Here is a 6,066-nt window from a genome sequence, read left to right on the forward strand (position 1 = left end):
ACCAATGATAAGCGACAGTTGGAATATTAAATCGCTTGTGATTGGTCAACTAACTTACTCCGGACATGTACCGAGAGTACTCCAGACGTTTACCGAGCGTACTCCGGACGTCCGAACGTGTACCGGGCGGCGATTTTTTTTTTTCGTACATAAGTTGGGGACCCCCTCATGAAACGTCACAAAATAAACATGAATAATTCATCAGTTAAATGTTCTTGTTCCGTGTGCACCCAAGCGTATAGCAACAAGAAGTGATTACACAAGTGCGGTACGATTCTAGGCCTATCTCTGCGCTGTTGTTGCGGCGTGCGATTTCATAGAAGAATAGCGGTGTTTTGTGTGGATTGTCGAAATAATCAGCCTTTAGTTTATGATAGTGTTTTTAATATAATTTATTACTAAAGAATTACGTGTTAAAATTATAGTTTCTATTAATACTATTAGGCCTAGGCCTAATTATTAGTCTCTAAACATGTCTAGCTGTGGGTGTTATAGGTATGACACAATCCGAGTAATAAGTCAGCAAAATTAAACAATAAACATTACACAAAAATACATTTTTTATTCTCGTGGGTCTAATCTTTCATATACGCGCATTTTTAAAGTTCCTTTGAGTACATGCATTGTTTGATAATAAAATAGCAGAATTTAAAAAAATACAGTACACAAATTATACACATTCTTTATTCTTGTGGGTCTAAGCTTTCTTTGGGCTATGTCCAATGAATTACTACTTAGTTTAATGTCTTGCCTAGCTGTCGATTAGCCTCGACTCGACACATTGTGTGTGAAGAAGAGTGCGCGAAGGCAATCGCGTGAATTGACTTAGAATCCTAGGCCTACTGTAGAAAGTATCGTATCGCAGTTGTGTAATCGCTTCTTGTTGCTATACGCTAGGGTGCACACGGAACAACACATTTAACTGATGAATTATTCATGTTTATTTTGTGACGTTTCATGAGGGGGTCCCCAACTTATGTACGAAAAAAAAAATCGCTACCGGGCGTACTCCGGACGTGTATCGGGTGTACTCCAGACGTGTACCGGGTATGTACATTAATCTAGCTCTGTCTACACCATGGTAATTGATACATATCATTTTTATACCTATCCCTACTTCTAACAAACAGAGAATACTGTTACATTGTACTTTATTATATGGTTCAGGTTCAGTTGAAATTGAAGTATGCCTTTGATGATTTTTACACAATTTATAATACTATTACCGTCATTCTTTAGAGGTAAAGGTAATGCCAAAAAATACATTCAAAAGATGTATTGTTAACATTACTTGTCCATTCATGGAAAAATAAAACACCCTTCAAATCTTGATATAATAGTACAAACATAACATTAACACAAAGTTTATATTTCTGGCGGTTTTGATTTAGCTTTTTGCTTATTTTACATTTATATCTCCATTGGGATTCCGCCATTACCCACAGCATTGTCATTTTTTTCAGTGCATATTTTATTTGTATCTCTATTGAGATCCAGCCACTGATACCCACAGCATTGTCATTTTTTCAGTGCTTATTTTATTTGTATCTCCATTGAGATTCAGCCACTGATACCCACAGCATTGTTATTTTTCAGTGCTTATTTTATTTGTATCTCCATTGGGATTCAGCCACTGATACCCACAGCATTGTCATTTTTTCAGTGCTTATTTTATTTTTTATCTCCATTATTGAGATCCAGCCACTGCATTGTCATTTTTTTCAGTGCTTATTTTATTTTGTATCTCCATTGAGATCCAGCCACTGATACCCACAGCATTATCATTTTTTCAGTGCTTATTTTATTTTGTATCTCAACTGAGATTTAGCCACTGATACCCACAACATTGTCATTTTTTTGAGTACTTATTTTATTTGTATCTCCATTGAGATCCAGCCACTGATAACGGCAGCATTGTCTTTTTTTCCCCAGTAATTTGCCTTTTGATTCATAGACTACTATTCTGTTAAGCGTGGTTCCCACTAGAACGCAACACAGCGACGTATTGACGCAAAGTGATGTATTGCGTAATCACAAATTGGAACCGACGATGCAACAGTGCTTTAAACATCGCGGGTTTGATTTCACACAGGCGGGGGAAAACACAATTATTAGTGTAGGCCACTATGTAATTTCGTGTCATTTTTTTGTTAAAAGCAAAATTCCAGCTGATTTAGTGTCTTTAGGATGTAAAGTAATGAAAAAAATATGTTGCCATTTTTTTAAAAAAGCTTAAGGGTGTCAAATCCAAGATGGCCGCCAATACGTAAAATATCCAATAAATGTACCATATTGGACAAAGTAACACGCATTATGAATAGTATTTTAAGTTCATATGGGTTCTCTGCTATATAAGAATTATTATAAACCTATATTCATTAGTATTCTGACATTTTGAATTTCAAAATGGCCGCCATTTTAAAAAAATGGATTAAATATCTTATTAAAACATGTGCAAGTTATGACGTTGATTGAAATCACATAAAATGATAGGCCTATGACAACAACATTGGTGATTAACACAAAATGGCCGCCATTTTGAATTTTAAAATGGCCGCCATTTTTTAAAAATGGGTTAAATTTCTCATTAAAACTTGTTAAGTTAAATAAAATTAGATTAAAATATACAAAATGATATGCTTATGACAACAACATGGTGATGAACACAAAATGTTGACCATCAGGAGGTCTACAGTACTGACAGTACACTTCTTCATATTAAAACATCTCATAAACTTCTTCAGTTAAATGACAACTAACTCTGCCAAAAGTCCTTCAATGAAATGTTTCTAATCTTGAATGCGATACAGTAAGTTGACCTTCCTTCGTTCTCTACTGTATCCATCGAACTTCCACAGACTGATCTGCGTTCCCACAACCTTGTTCAGAAACAAATTGGCAAAATAACTGAAATATCTCATTTCACCGGCAAATAATCTCTATAAGAGTCTTCTTTTACTTTGATAAGTTTGTCACCTGTATTCACCGTCATATATATTTTTTGCCAATATTCGTCTTTTTCTTAGGATCCCATATAGACAGTTTTCCGTCTACAAGACTTTTACCAATGCCTCAAACATTTTCTGTCCAATTTCATCATGCTATCGCCAACAAACACCTTTGTGCGAATTGCAGCATTCTTCATTAATCGGGATATCATCTCTCTTTAAATGTTAACTAGATTTGCCAGCTCTGATGAAATCATTAATTTGTGTTATTCCAATGATACCACGCTCAATGACCCTGATCAATTGATGTAAATCCAGCAAGTCCCACACATACATGTCCTCTCATATACATATATAGTTTAACCACATCATTTAGATTTCGTCGACTCTCTGTATTCAAGTTAATATCTTTATGATCAGCCTCTTTCAAACAAAATGATACTTCACTTAGAATCTCTTTCTCTGTCTGCATTTGTAGAAGCAAGTTGTAGAGAGAAAGCAGAATTAGTGTGCTTCTGTCCTTTAGAGATGTTTTCCATTTTAAGATATTTGTGTCACTGGTTGTATAGGTAATACAAGTTCAGTTTCAACAAAAGCACTTGCCTCAAAACTATTTTCACAATGCTACATGTCCAAAAGCCATATAGTTCACCGGGCCGACATAATAATTGCTTTTTGATGTCATCTCTGTCCACCTCGGGGTCCACCTCCACTCATCTCGGGCAAGAGTCATCACCAGGCATTCTTGTCTTTCCCTAGTACATGAGTTTTTATACCACAACCATGTGCACTCATCAAACCAGTGTATAATGCTGGTCTGTCTGTAGGGGGTACATATCTAATGAAATTGGTTGAGATTGTAGAAGATGAGAAGTAGAGGTTCATTCAATTACAAGGTTATTTATAGGCAGAGCTGTATCTGTATTTCCTTCAAGCTTCTGCCAAAAGTTGACAGGTTGAAAACTTACCAACCATACTGGTGACTATGGCCCTGAAGGTTCAGACATTGAATTACATAGCAATAACGCATTTATTATTTACCATATTTATACAGGATTTCACAATAAGGTATAAATGCACTTGTTTTATATTGTGGTCCTGTCTCCTGTCAAGTTTCAGTTTCATGAAAAGAAATGAGATCTGTAATTTAGAATCTATATATAAATTATGGTTAATTCTGACATAGGTTAGCACAATGGAAAAACTTTGGAACAAATTTCTGCCTTGGATACCTACCTGAACTATCTCAGGTGTACCGCAAAATGTAAAACAGTTTTCACTATTACGATATTGTTCCATATTTCTATCCTAGGAATATATTATGAAGAGTTTTAAAACAAAATTTCTGATTCATCGGTAGATTTTCAACTCAATTTCAATTGTACGCGGTCAAAGTAATTCATGATGAGTTCACAGGTTCACCTTGCAACTACCTGGTTTCAGTTAAGTTGGTCGTTAGTGGCTATAGCTATTTTAGTTTTTTGTTTATTTTCGGATCGGACCGCGCGTGTGAAGGTACAGTAGTTAAAAAATAAAATCCCGATAGCCGAGTTTTATTGAGTAAGCTGGCAGGAATAACTGTAGGCTATCTGTGTCCCATTAGGGCCCATATTGCAAGCCGTCTAAAACATCTTCCTTCTTGGGCCGAAACGGCCTACACTGTCGCGGAAGTTAGTTTCAAAGATGTTTAATTTGAATAATGTATTATGATGGTATTTATTTGAATAAACGCCTCCTCAATAAAACATCACTTTGAATAATAATCGCCTACACCCACCCCCCCCCCCCCTCCCCCTACCCAACTATCTAATAAACGCCCATCCACATTAATTATACACACAATATTGTATACTATTTATAATAGAATTCATTACACTGTTAACTATAATTTACCAAGCATTTGTTATAATTTTTTACCACTTTTTATATCTATTAGAGGATTTTATTTGATTATAAATGTTACGATATTATTAAAACTAAAAAATCCCTCGAATAAGCATCTCCCTCAAATGAACTCTGCCTCCCCACCTCCGCCCTATAACACAATAAACACTATACTTTAAAATGTTATTAATCATCTAAGACACTGTGAAACAGAGTAGGTTTAGTTTTTCGAATGTCAAGCATTTTCAATAATGGTAACCGACAGAAAACGTACAAGGAGAACGTCCTTCTAAAACCTTTTTACCCGAGTCATTATCATTCCGAGAACCTTCGTTTACACTTCCTAGAGGGGAGCGAGCAAACTAGAGGTCTAACCCTCTAGTTAGACGTAATTGTTGTTGAATATTTGATATAAATTGTTAAGTTGTTCCATACTTTTGCAACTCCAACTTTGAACGATTATTTAATTTAATAGTCATAGTGGGGTATTATATATACTGTTATATAGAGGACATTAACAACTTTAGCCTTATATTTACAATTTACAATCCTGTGAGAAGTGAAAATTTTAGAACATTGTGTACAAACAACAATTTATGCACACATATTAAAAAAAAATTATTTAAAGAATTTAATTTTTAGTGGCGGCCATTTTGAAATCCAAGATGGCCGACAGATTATCGCTTTACATAGTTAGGATTGTATAATGGGTACAGTAATACCATCAAAACGGACTTGTTCCACATTCATAATTTGTATTATTGGTGATATTCTGATTTTTAATAGGGTTATTTGAATGTTGGCGGCCATCTTGAATTTGGTCCTTTAAATGTCTTTTGAAAAAATGGCAACATATTTTTTTTCATTCCTTATATTATCAAGATATGAAAAAAAGAAAAAATTTGCTTTTAACAAAAAATATACACGACATTCATATAAACGACATACCAGCCTACACTATATTGGAAGGGAATGTTCTTACGTTTCGTAGGTTGCGTCGCTAGTGGGAACCACGTTTAACATTACACATTATTACGGAAGCGTCTAAGTGCCATCCATAGCGACTTGTAAAGAAAATTTATCTTGTCAAGTCGACATAAAATATGAATATCCGTACTTTATGGTTCAAGTTAATTAACAGTTGAATTTGAAATATGTCTATGGCCAATTTTACACAAATATGCTATTATTTAGCGAAGCGTCATTCTTTTGAGATTAAGGTAATGCCAAATAA

Source organism: Antedon mediterranea, chromosome 4 (assembly GCF_964355755.1).
Source record: "Antedon mediterranea chromosome 4, ecAntMedi1.1, whole genome shotgun sequence".
Classification (NCBI taxonomy): Eukaryota; Metazoa; Echinodermata; class Crinoidea; order Comatulida; family Antedonidae; genus Antedon; species Antedon mediterranea.